Here is a 13052-nt window from a genome sequence, read left to right as displayed (position 1 = left end):
GAAGATTACCTGGCAAGATAAGGTAACAGACGCTGAGGTCTTCACTCAAACTAAACTGCCAATACTTCAAACTCTGCTTCAGTGAGCACAACTCTGATAGGCTGGCCACGTTGTTGGAATGTAAAAAGTACGCTTGCCCAAAAGACTTTTATGGAGAACTCACATAGGGCAAGAGTTCACATGGTTGTCAGAAGCTGTACAAGGAAACTCTCAAGGTCTCTCTTAAGAATGGAATTGATTGTGTGACATGGAAGACACTGGCACAGGACCACTCAACACAGGGTGCCCACATCAGAGAAGGTGATGTGCTCTATGAGCAAAGAAGAATTAAAACAGCTCAAAAGAAACACTGGATGTGTAAATTTAGAGTATTCACCCCAAATGTTCTCACAGACTATTTGGGCCTGATCTGTGGTAGAGCATTCTGAGCTCATGTTGGTCTGATCAGCCACAGTTGGACACATTGTGATGTCATTTTGGCCTCTTCTAGAAGGAAGGACAACAACCAACCAAACTTCCAATCATCTTAGCCCATAAAAACTCAGAATCTGGGAGCTCCAGAGATCCTCCTGTTTCGTGTTCTCAGGTAAGAGTGAAGTGAGTGTCACCATGCCCAGCTGGAAAAAATTTTTTTTCAATAACACCTTTTAAATGATCTTTATCCTTTGGTAATTATCCTTTGGTAACTTTGCATCAAAAACTGGCAGCACCTTAAAGAACAACACTATGTAGCAGAGAGAAGACAACTGCTCCATCCCATCCCCATTTCATGTCCTAACTGCCCATTTCTAGGCCAGTGGGCATTTCCAAGACCACCTGTTGAGGCAGACCCTGTCTATCTCTCTAGATGGGTATAGAGCATTGTGAGTAGCACACTATAGCTATTTGTTATAATAGATAGATTATATCACAAGATTAATATTAGTCTCCTCAACTTCTACCTATGATGAAAATAATAATATCCTTAAGAACAAGCATTGTAGTGCAGACAATTGTGACAAATTGGTATTGACTGTCCATGGATTTGTACAATAGAAAAAGTTACCATCATAGACACGCTTAAAAAAAAAAAAAAGTTGTCATTGGTCCAGAGTTTTTACTGAAAGTTGCTATTTCTCAGAGTCTAACTTCATCATTTCTTCTCCTTGACCTACATGACTTTTCCCCTATCCTTAGCCGATTTGAAATGTGCTTAAGGTTCATATCCATGTCCTGTCAATGGTATTTTAAAAAGACGTGCTTGACCGATGAATGGTCTTTTATTTTAGGTAATGTTGGCTGCTTGGAAATCTTTTCAGTGCTGTCACACAACATACGTTAGGTTAAAACAGGAAAAGAAAAGAGTTGACACTATTGGTATTTCCTGAGCATTTTTACCTTCTCTGCTAGCTGAGAGTCATGCAGATTCTTTGGTCACAGTCAGCCATTAAAAATGGTCATCAAATCCAAAATACTCTTGACAAGTAGAGAAACTAGAAATTATGTTCAATGATATAGAATAGCTTCACTCATCTAAGTAACGAAGACACATTGTACTCAATAAGATTTTTAAAAATGACAATGTATAATCAACAGGAAATCATTCAAGATAGTATAGCAAGCACCAAACTAGATACCGTAATGACCAGCAGGTCAACATCCAGCAGAATAACAAATATTTCATGTCATAATACAGTCTAATTCCTTTCCTAGAAGACGTAGAGTAGTACAAAAGACAGAATACTGAACCTCAAGACAAGAAAACCTGGTTCTAAATCCTACTTCTGATAGCCACAAGCAAAGCAACCTTAGGTAAGTTACTGAATTTCTCTGAATCTATCTGTAAAAAAAAAAAAAAGAAAAAAAAAGAGGAGGTCAGATTTGAAAGACTCTCAGGTCCCTTTCAGCTCTAAAATTGCAGTCTTGTTGCCCCCTCCCACTTTACGAATGAAGAAACTGAGTATCCAAAAGGATTAAATTAATGGTACAAGATCATCTAATTAGTTCACTTAAACAACTTGTATGTTCTTAAATCAACAAACAAATTATTCATTAAGTGCATACTATGTCCAAGCTACTGGGGACACAAGTGCAAAGAATGAAACAGTCCATACTTGTGAAGAACTTATGTTCTAGGGACAGCTAGGTGGTGCAGTGAATAAAGCAGGCCCTGGAATCAGGAGGACCTGAGTTAAAACCAGGCCTTAGATACCTCACACTAGCTGTGTGATCTTGGGCAAGTCACTTACTCCAATTGCCTTGCCTTACCCCCCCAATAAAAAAAAGAACTTATATTGTAATGAAAAAGTACTGCTATAATATGCTATGCTATATGCTGTAACATTTATCTTACATGTATTTTATATTTATACATATCTTATACAAACAATAAAGTATAAGATATTACATATAACATACTGTAATTATCACATATGCTTAAACAGATTAAACATTATTTATTTATGTTCCATATCATATACTTTATACACACACATACAAAATAGCCAAATACTGGGTAGTATCTAAGTGGTACAATGGATAGAACAGTAGTCTTGGAATCAGAAGCCCATTGTCCATAAACTCAGGTTAGAATCCCACTTCACACACTAGCATCAATGCCTTAGTCTACCCATTTGTAAAATAGGGCAAAAAATAGCATATATCTTCTAGGGTGGTTGTAAGGATAAAATAAGATATTTCTAACATACTTCACAAAACTTAAAACTGAACATTGAGGGAATCTGGAAAGGTTTTGTATAGAAAACTTTACTTGAACTTTCATCTTAAGAAAGCGTAGTACTCTCTGAGGCATGGGCAAGATGAAAGCATATTCCAACCATAAGAAATGGTCAGTGAAAAGGCCAGTATATGGGAAATAGAAGGCTAGTTTGTCTGCATCAGAGTCATGGAAGGAGAAGAACATCTGATTAGTGTGGAAAACTATCATGAGACCAGGCTGAGTAGAACTTTAAAATGAAACAGGAATTTATGGTTTATCCTTGAGGCAATGAAAAATGACTGGGATTGGTTGAGCAGAGAGTAAGTAGGTGAGCTGGGACTTGAAAACAGGTTCTCTCTCTACAGGTCCAGTGATCTTTCCTCCATTACACTGGTAACTTTTAGGCAATATAAAGAAGTAAAGTTTTATACATACACACATATATATGTATGTATATATGTTGTGTGCATATATATATATATGTATATATATACATATATATATATATATGTATGATGTGAAATACTTTGTGTCAGGGTGAACTAAAGCGGGAAACCAAAATAAGAGAAGTATTCAAAAAATGATAGGGTACATCTTGTTGATAGATGTAGTCAAAGTGGTTACGAGTAAAGTAAAAATTAGGGAAAGTGATTTAAGTCTGGGAAGAGGAGGTGTATGAGAGAAGACTAAATAATCTTGTGATGGTTTCCTATTGTCAGTAGGACTGAATCCAGGCTATTCAGCTTGGTCTTCCTTTAAAACTCCCACCAGCTGTCCCTTCTTTCTCTCAATCTCGCTTTGTTTTTAGTCACTACCCTAGAAAGATTTATTTGCCCAAACATGCTAGACATCTCACTGATCTCCACATGACTTAGTCAATCTCACCCATAACTTTGAATATGCCAAACTACCCACCTCAGATATCCACCCTCTTCTCTGCCACATCCCATTCATTACCATCTTCATAAACTACTTCTAAATTCCATTTCTTCTAGATACAAGCCCTGATTAATCCTATCAGACCCATGACTCCTTTATTCTGCATCTGTGTTCATTTTTATCATATTTCTTTGCCTTTATTTTTCTTTCATGGTCCACGTACTTATGTTGCTTTACATATAAACAATTTGTCTCTGCAGCTAGAAAAGACAAGGGGAACTGACTTTTCTTTCCTCTATATCCTGCCACAGTTTTTAATATAATGAAGTCTATGTGGTAGATACTCCACCACTAGTGTTGTGTTTTTATCTAAATTGAAAAACATGCTGAAGGAGAAAGATAACAGTTTGAGGCTTGCTGAAGCATACTGACATGTTTCCGTTTCCATTCAAGAGAAGATGAGAGATTTCTTGCATTGCAAGGAGAAAATGTTCGACTAGACAAAAAGGAAACATGCAGGCAATGGGAAAAATAGGGAAAAAACTTACATCATCTTGTTTACTTATTTTAAGAATGGGGCAAATATTTTTTGTGAGATGATTTCACCAGATAGCAAAACCAGATAGGAAAAATAGGAAAAGTTTTAAAATAATCTTGTGTGGTCCTTTTGAGAACAGGGCAAATAATTTCCAGGATAGTTTCACCAAATGAGCACAATGGCATGGATCCAGAGAGCCAAAGCCTGAAGAATATTTAGTTACAGATCATGAGAACTTTCATAAGTGTTGGACATTCCTCCTTGCCCCTACCCTCACAGCAATTGAAATGTATGTTATCAATAGGTGATTAAACACGGGAACAAGAAAAGATCTGAGCTGTCAGAGTAAAGAGGGTCCTAGTTATGGGTCATATGAGCACATTAGCACATGGCAAGAGTAGAGAATGTAAGTGAGGCTTTTCCTTTCTTTGCCCCAGTACTTGATGCATGTGCCAGTCCTACCTAGATTGGGTAATGACAATTCTTTGCAAAAGCAAGCCAGATAACAATAGCCATTCTCATACTTTAAATTCAGATGTTCTTACAAGCAGTCCAAAAGTAAAACTAAAAAGCAAAACACAAAGCATTGTTGTTGTTGTATTTTAATACATTTTCCACCACTGACTTTGATCTTTATTTCTGGGAGGTGAGAGGGAAGGAACACTTGTGTTCCATATATGGTTATTTAATGGGTCAACATCTTACTTAGGATTATTGGCCAAGATCCTAAAGGTTGAGAGTGGTGGCAACATATGGGATAAATAAACCTGATGGGGTGTTTTCTTGCTACATTGATCCTCTGATGCAAAATTTTGAAAACCATTTGAGTAGATGGATTTAGAGATCCTTCTAGAGTCGTGACCACTTTATCTTGGTTTCCTACTTTAATTCATCCAGCACAAAGTATTTCACATCATACATATTCCATTGTTATTTAATAATGAAACACCAAGAGAAAGAAAAGCAGACTCAGTGCCTCTACCTGAAAACAGAAAAAATTTGGGTATATTCTTGGAAAATAAAATCATCATTTATTATATTTTGCAGTACATGTATGTATTACAGAGAGGAAGCTAAAGGGGATCCTTGAGAAATTAACATAAAATCAGCTTTCTCAGTTTCTTTACTTTCAAAAGTACTTTTCTTTGGGGGTATTAGCCACAAGACATTATTAAAGATGGTTCTTTGTGGCAATCTTCAGTTATTCTCATAAAGGGAGAAAAAAATAAGACTATAAAAGGTTGCTTTCTTGGTAAATAGATATCTTCTCCTATCCTTTTGGATAAGGAAGAACAATGCATACCACCAGGGAAAGACATAAAAGTCAAGGTTTCTGTATCCCAAACATTCAAAATAAATATTCAATGGTCTCAGGTTATAGAAGAGCTCAAAAAGGATTTTGAAAATCAAATAAGAGAGGTGAAGGAAAAATTGGGAAGAGAAATGAGAGAGATGCAAGAAAATTATGAAAAGCAAATCAACAGCTTGCTAAAGGAGACCCAAAAAATGCTGAAGAAAATAACACCTTTAAAAATAGGCTAACTCAATTGGCAAAAGAGATTCAAAAAGCCAATGAGGAGAAGAATGCTTTAAGAAGCAGAATTAGCCAAATGGAAAAGGAGGTTCAAAAGCTCACTGAAGAAAATAGTTCTTTAAAAATTAGAATGGAACAGGTTGAAGCTAATGACTTCATGAGAAACCAAGAAATCACAAAACAAAACCAAAAGAATGAAAACATGGAAGACAATGTGAAATACCCCACTGGAAAAGCAACTGACCTGGGAATCAGATCCAGGAGAGACAACTTAAAAATTATAGGACTGCCTGAAAGCCATGATCAAAAAAGAGTCTAGACATCATCTTTCATGAAATTATCAAGGAAAAATGCCCTGATATTCTAGAACCAGAGAGCAAAATAAATATTGAAAGAATCTACCAATCACCTCCTAAAAGAGATCCAAAAAGAGAAACTCTTACGAACATTGTAACCAAATTCCAGAGTTGCTGGGCCAAGGAGAAAATATTGCAAGCAGCTAGAAAGAAACAATTTGAGTATTCTGGAAGTACAATCAGGATAACACAAGATCTAGCATCTTCTACATTAAGGGATCAAAGTGAGTGGAATGTGATATTCCAGAAGTCAAAGGAACTAGGATTAAAACCAAGAATCACCTGCACAGAAAAACTGAGTACAATACTTCAGGGAGAAAAATTGTCTTTCAATTAAATTGAGGACTTTCAAACAATGTTCATGAAAAGATCAGAGCTGAAAAGAAAATTTGACTTTCAAATAGAGAAATCAAGAGAAGCATGAAAAGGTAAACAGGAAAGAGAGATCATAAGGGACTTACTAAAGATGAAGTGTTTCCATTCCTACGTGGAAAGATAATGTTTGTAACTCTTGAATTTTTTCTCAGTATCTGGGTAGTTGGTGGGATTATACACAAACACACACACACACACACACACACACATACTCACAAAGGAAAAACAAACTAAAAACTAGTTAAGCTTTAATTTACTGTAATGATCAATTTCTGTCCTAGACAACTGATAATTAAATACACATCACGTGACTCAGTAGAGATGTAGAAGATAACAAATGTGCTAATGTGAAACACATGCACACACAAACACATCTTCACAAAACAAATATTCTATTTATTTGTTTTGTTTAAGTACTTTTCCTTGATTCTGAGGAGAGACAGCTAAGGGGAAGGGTAGAATAAAGATAATGAAAAATGACTACTAAAAAGGAAAAAGAAATTACACCTTTTAAAAGATATCTGCCCTTTTATTTGGGACTTTAACAATGTAGTGATGGTAACGGTGATGGTGTTGATGATGATGATGATGATGATGATGATGATGATGATGATGATGATGATGATCTGGCATTTATATAGCACTTTCAGACATGCAAAGGTCTTTATATATGCTGTCTCATTTATCTTTACAGTAATCCTCTTAGACAAATACTATTATTATCATCGCTTTCCAGATGAAGAAGCAAAGAGAGAAAGATTAAATGACTTGCCCAGGGTTACACAGTTTATTTGGAGGCAGAATTTGAACTCAGGTCTTCCTAACACCAAGCACAGCACTCTATCAACTTCACCACTTAGTAGCCTGACAGTGATAAGTAATTAATATGAATCTGAAGACTTACTAAGTTCCTAATTTCCTTTTTATTTAGAACTTGAGCTGGATCAAGAAGCTATCTATATAGAATACCACTAAAAAAGAAATGATGGTGAGTTGCTATACTAAAATCAATGTGCAAAATAAGAGTGTAGTTTTTACACTAAGAAATGTGCAGGATGAACTAGCACCAAGTAAAACATGACCCTTCCTTCTTTTGGTCACAGCTACTGTAGTCCTAGTGGAATGATCATGCCACAATCCCTGGTCCCACTAAACAATCTACTCTCAATATGAGTAAATTGTAATTAGAAGCAAGGACTACAGTAAGCGACATATCACTCATTACCCATGTTAGGGTTATCTAATATTAAATACTGTCTTACATATTCTTTATCTGACAACCATTCACTAAAACAGCTGAACTTCTCAAACATGAATAATAGCCCTTCCCAAACTTCAAATAGCAGTCAAGTCAAACTTAGATTTATTTCAAAATCATAAAGACTTTACTCATTTAAATTCTGATCATTGTCTACACACACAGATACACACACACACACACACACATTTTAAAAAGTAGTTTTGACCTTCTTGGATTCTCTTCTATGCTTCTGAATATGTAGGTACCAAAATAACATAAACTGCATTTTTATTGTAGCAAAGTCTCCATAATTCAATTTTCTTTTGATAGGAGATTTGTCTCAATTAACAAAAAAACCCTAAAGTCCTGATTTTTTTAGTGCAGATGCATTATATTATGAGGAAACTGATCATTCAATGGTGAGCAATTTGTCACACTTTGAGCCAGAGAAAAGGTTTTGTCCTGAATGTAACTAAAGTCATCTCTTATTTGTCAATCATCCCACCACTCTATATGAACTTTCCTCCTGGATAACACAATCAGTGACAACTTCACTCAGCCTGCCAAGTAAGGAAGACATTCTGAAAAAAAAAACCTTGAATATTAGGAATTACTTTTAAGTCTTTTCCTAAGAAAAGTCCATCTACCAAATATTCACTCAAATGAACTGAAATATTTTTGCAGGAGCCTAGTACAAGCTATCACAAAGTATAATTAGGCCATTTATTTCAACCTGTCTAAACTGAAAGAGAAATAAAGTGAAAATTCCAGGGTATGCTATTAAACTTTTCCATTCTCAAGAAAGTATCTATTTTCTCTTCCTTTACATACAAAATGCATGTTAAAATGTACATGTAGCCATTAGGATTGAAATTTTGGAGCTAGAAAGGACCTTTAGAAATCATTTAGTAAAACACATTTATCAAGTGAAGAAAATGAGGTACATACAGTTTACGTGTCTTAGTCAAATTTACATAAAGGGTAATTAGCAGTTAAATTTCTGATCTAGATTGTCTACCTTTCATTATAATGTTCTTTCAACTGCATCTTGAAATTTCAGGTACCATTCCCTTTCTCCTGATGTCTGTTCCCCCAGAGTAATATGCCTTAAGAGAATGAATTCTAGAGAATATAAAAATTACACATCTTCTTTGACCTGCACCCTGCACAGTGGTTTATAATAATCTAAGGTGATTTAAAAAATTATACCTATGTGACTCATTAAAATTCTTTAGTATTTAGATAACTAGACAGAAATTAGGTATTTTGTTAGCTCTTGAATATGGGTCAAAATAAGGAGTTAACTTCCAGGAGCCAAGATGGATGAGTAAGCAGTAAACTCTCCCATATTCACCTCCAAACAAGCATAAAATAGCACCCCCAAACAAATCCTAGAACAGCAGAACCAGCAAAGAAGGCTATCTTTTAGCCCAAGAAACTTAGAAGATTGGCAATAAAGGTTTGTCTCACTTGGGTAAAAAAGGAGGACAGTCCAGGACAGGAAGCATCTCAACAAGCAAGCAGCAAGTTCCACCTGAGCAAATCACCAGGCGATCCTGAGCCCCAGTGTGGTGGAGTGGGCAAATGCCAAAACTAGAACTTCTCTTGTTCCCCAGGCGCCTTAGCAAAGCACTGAGAAGCAGCAGATTCCAACCCCAAGAACCACTACATGCTTCAGTATAGCCCTAGGCAAGAGGTGTCTTCCACTTGATTCAGCACAGCTCAGGGAAAACAGGTAGACCCAACCCTACCAGTGCCTAAGCAAACAGGCTCAACCAGGAATAGCTCTGTTATATTTCAGCAAACAGGTAGCCTCTAGAAGCCAGATTTCCAAGTTCTTCAATGTAGCCCTGAGGAAACACAGAAATACCCCTACTTGCTTTAGCACAGGCCAGACACTACCACTAGGACTCCAGCTCAGCCCCAAGTAAGCTGCCAGACCCCTACAGCTTCCAACAGCATCACACCCCTCCACTCAACCCCCTCAGCTCTCCACCTGGCAGGAGGGTCCCCCATGAGCATCAGAGAAACATCAGTACAGCACCAGGGATACAAGCAGAACCTGAAGCCACTGGAACAAGAAGCTTAAGATAGTGTCCCTTCCACCCTGGGACTAGAGCTCAAATTTAAAAAGAAAGAAAAAATCCAAGGAAAACAAATGACCAGAAAATAACAACAAAAATAATCTGACCAGAGAAAATTTTGGTGACAGGAAAGACCAAGACACAAACTCAGAAGAGGACAACAATGTCAAAATACCTTTGGGCAAAAAACCAAAGAAAAATAGGAAGTGGTGTCAAGCACAGAAAGAACTCACAGAACAGCTCAAGAAGAAGCCTAAAAGTCATAAAAGAGGGGTAAAAGAAATATTGGGAAAAGAAATGAGTGTGATGCAAGAGAATTATGAAAAAAGAGTTCACAGCTTGGAAAAAGAAAACAAGTCCTTAAAAAGTAGAACTGGTCAAAGGGAAAAGGAGATACAGAAATCTTCTGAAGAAAAAAACTCCCTAAAAAGTGTAATTGACCAAATGGAAAAGGAAGTACAAAAACTAACTGGGGAGAACAACTCCTTAAAAGTTAGAATTGGGCAAGTGGAAGGTAATGGCAGTATGAGAAATCAAGAGTTAACAAAAACAAATCAAACGAATTAAATAATAGAAGAAAATGTAAAATATTTCATTAGAAAAAAAACTGACCTAGAAAAGAGATCCAGGAGAGACTATATCAGAATCATTAGACTACCTGAAAGCTATAATCAAAAGCAAGACCTGGACAACATCTTTCAAGAAATTAACAAGAAAAACAGCCCTAATATCGTGGGATCAGAGGGTAAAATAGGCCTTGAAAGAATCCACCAATCACTCAGGACACAGATCACAAAATAAGAATTCCAAGGAAAACTTTGGAGAGTCACATTTCAGAAATGTTAGATCAAGTTAAAAATACTGAAAGTAATCAGAAAGAAATAATTCAAATACTGAGAAACCACAATCCTCAAATATTGAGGGCCACAGGACTCAGCAACTATAACTTTAAAGAATCAAAGGTCATAGAACATGATATTCTAGAAGGCAAAGGAGCTAGGACTACAACCAAGAATTGTCTACACAGTGAAATTAAGCATAACACTTCAAGGGAAAAAATTTCCATTCAATGAAATAGGAAGATTTCACGTTTTCATAAGGAGAAGACCAGAATTGAACAAAAAATTTTATCTCCAATATCAAGACCCAAGACAAGTCTAAAAAAGTAAAAATGGAAAAGAAAACATAAGGGATTCAATGGAGCTGAACTGTTTATATTCCTACATGGGAAGATGATATTTGTAATTCTTTAAAATTGTACAACTTATAGTACAACTAGAAGGGAAGACAGACAGACAGACAGGCAGGCAGACAGACAGACAGACAGACAGACAGACAGACAGACAGACAGACAGACAGACAGATAGATAGATAGATAGATAGATAGATAGATAGATAGATAGATAGATAGACAGACAGACAGACAGACAGACAGACAGACAGATAGACTGACAGAGGATATGGGCATAAGGTGGTGTGAAAGAATGGCAAAAACAATTAAGGGATGAAAAAGAAAAGTATGATGAGTGAAGAAGAAAGGGAGAGGTAGAAGGAGATAAATTATTTCACATGAAGAGGCACAAAAGACCTATTACAGTGGAGAGGAAGATGTGAGGGTAGGTGATGTGGATCACTTGAACCTTATTCTCATCAGTATTGGTTGAAAGAGGGAATAATACACCCAATCAGTTGAATATAGTAATCTATCCTAATCCACAGGAAATTAGGAAGGAATAACATTAAGTAAAGGTGCCACAGGAAAAGCAAGGGAACTGATAGCAGAGAAGATAAACTAGAGGAGGTGGTAGACAGGAGCAAAACACTATGGTGGAAGTAAAGGGTGAAAGGAGAGAAAGGACAAACAGGAGAAAAAATAGAATGAAGGAAAATACACAGTTAGTATTCATAATTATGAATGTGAATGGGATGAGATCTCCTATTAAACAGAAGTAGATAGCAGAGTGGATAAAAAAACAGATTCCTATAATATATTGTTTACAAGAAGCACACCTGAAGCAGAGAGATACACAGCGTAAAGTTAAGGAGCTTGAGTAACCAAGCAACCAAAACTAAAGCAGAAAACTGGGAAACAATCTTAATAGCAAATATCTCTGATAAAAACCTCATTTCTAAAATATATAGAAAACAGAGTCAAATTTGTAAGAATATAAGGCATGCTCCAATTTGTAAATGGTCAAAAGACATGAACAGGCACTTTTAAAATGAAGAAATCAAAATTGTCTATAGGCATATGAAGAAGTGCTCTAAATCACCATTGATTATCACCTCACACCCATCATATTGGTTAATATGACAAAAAATGGAAAATGATAAATGTTGGAGAGAATATTGGAAAACTGGGACAATGCACTGCCGGTGGAGTTGTGAACTGACCCAACTATTTTGGAGAGCAATTTGAAACTACATCTGAAGGGCAACCATACTGTGCATGCTTTTTGGTCCAGCAATACCACTACTAGGTCTGTATCCCCAAAAGGTCATAAAAATATAAAGGGACCTATGTGTGCAAAAATATTTATAACAGCTCTCTTTGGGGTGGCAAAGAATTGGGAATTGAGAGGATGCCCATCAACTGGAGAATGGCCGAACAAGCTGTGGTATGCAATGCAGTGGAATACTACTGCGCAGAAAAAAGGATGAAAGGGCCAGTTTTTATGATGGAACAGGAAGATGATAAATGTTGGAGAGGATGTGGGAAAGTTGGAACACTAATACATTGTTGGTGGAGCTGTGAGCTGATCCAACCATTCTGGAGAGCAATTTGGAGCTATGCCCAAAAGGCTACAAAAAATATGCATACCCTTTGACCCAGCAATGTTGCTTCTAGGACTGTATCCCCAAGAGATCATAAAAATATGAAAGGGTCCCAAATATAAAAAAATTTTTATAGCAGCACTCTTTGTGGTGACCAAAAACTGAAAATCAAGGGGATGTCCGTCAATTGAGTAATGGCTGAATAAAGTATGGTATATGAATGTAATGGAATACTATTGTGCTATAAGAAATGATGAACAGGAAGACTTCAGAGAGGGCTGGAAAGACTTATATGATCTCATGCTGAGCGAAAGGAGCAGAGCCAGGAGAACCTTGTGCACAGCAATAACCACAGTGGGCAAGAACTTTTTCTGGTAGACTTGGAACTTTGTAGCAATGCAAGGACTTAAAAAGATTCCCAATGGTCTTTTAAGGCAAAATACCTTCAACATCCAGAGAAAGAACTGTTGAATTCAATTGCAGAATATAGCAGATCATTTTTTTGTGTGTATTACATTTGGTTTGTTATAAGATTTCTCCCACTCATTATAATTCTTCTATAGAGCATGTCAA

At 36.4% G+C, this 13052-nt stretch overlaps 1 long non-coding RNA gene across 2 annotated transcripts in view; it reads left to right on the top strand.

Annotated features, from left to right (window-relative positions):
* Positions 1-475: 475 nt before the first annotated feature.
* LOC140498507 (uncharacterized) overlaps positions 476-13052 on the top strand; it is a 42357-nt gene continuing 29780 nt past the window's right edge. Inside the window, exons 1-3 of one of the 2 annotated variants that reach the window (XR_011965116.1) lie at positions 476-586; positions 1693-1791; positions 7312-7368. This is a non-coding gene — a long non-coding RNA (uncharacterized lncRNA). The remainder of the gene's footprint in view (positions 587-1692; positions 1792-7311; positions 7369-13052) is intronic. The other variant, XR_011965115.1, reaches the window with a different exon arrangement.

Source organism: Notamacropus eugenii, chromosome 4 (assembly GCF_028372415.1).
Source record: "Notamacropus eugenii isolate mMacEug1 chromosome 4, mMacEug1.pri_v2, whole genome shotgun sequence".
Lineage (NCBI taxonomy): Eukaryota > Metazoa > Chordata > Mammalia > Diprotodontia > Macropodidae > Notamacropus > Notamacropus eugenii.
Note: the sequence above shows the minus strand (reverse complement) of the source record. Positions and strands in the feature narration are given on the sequence as shown.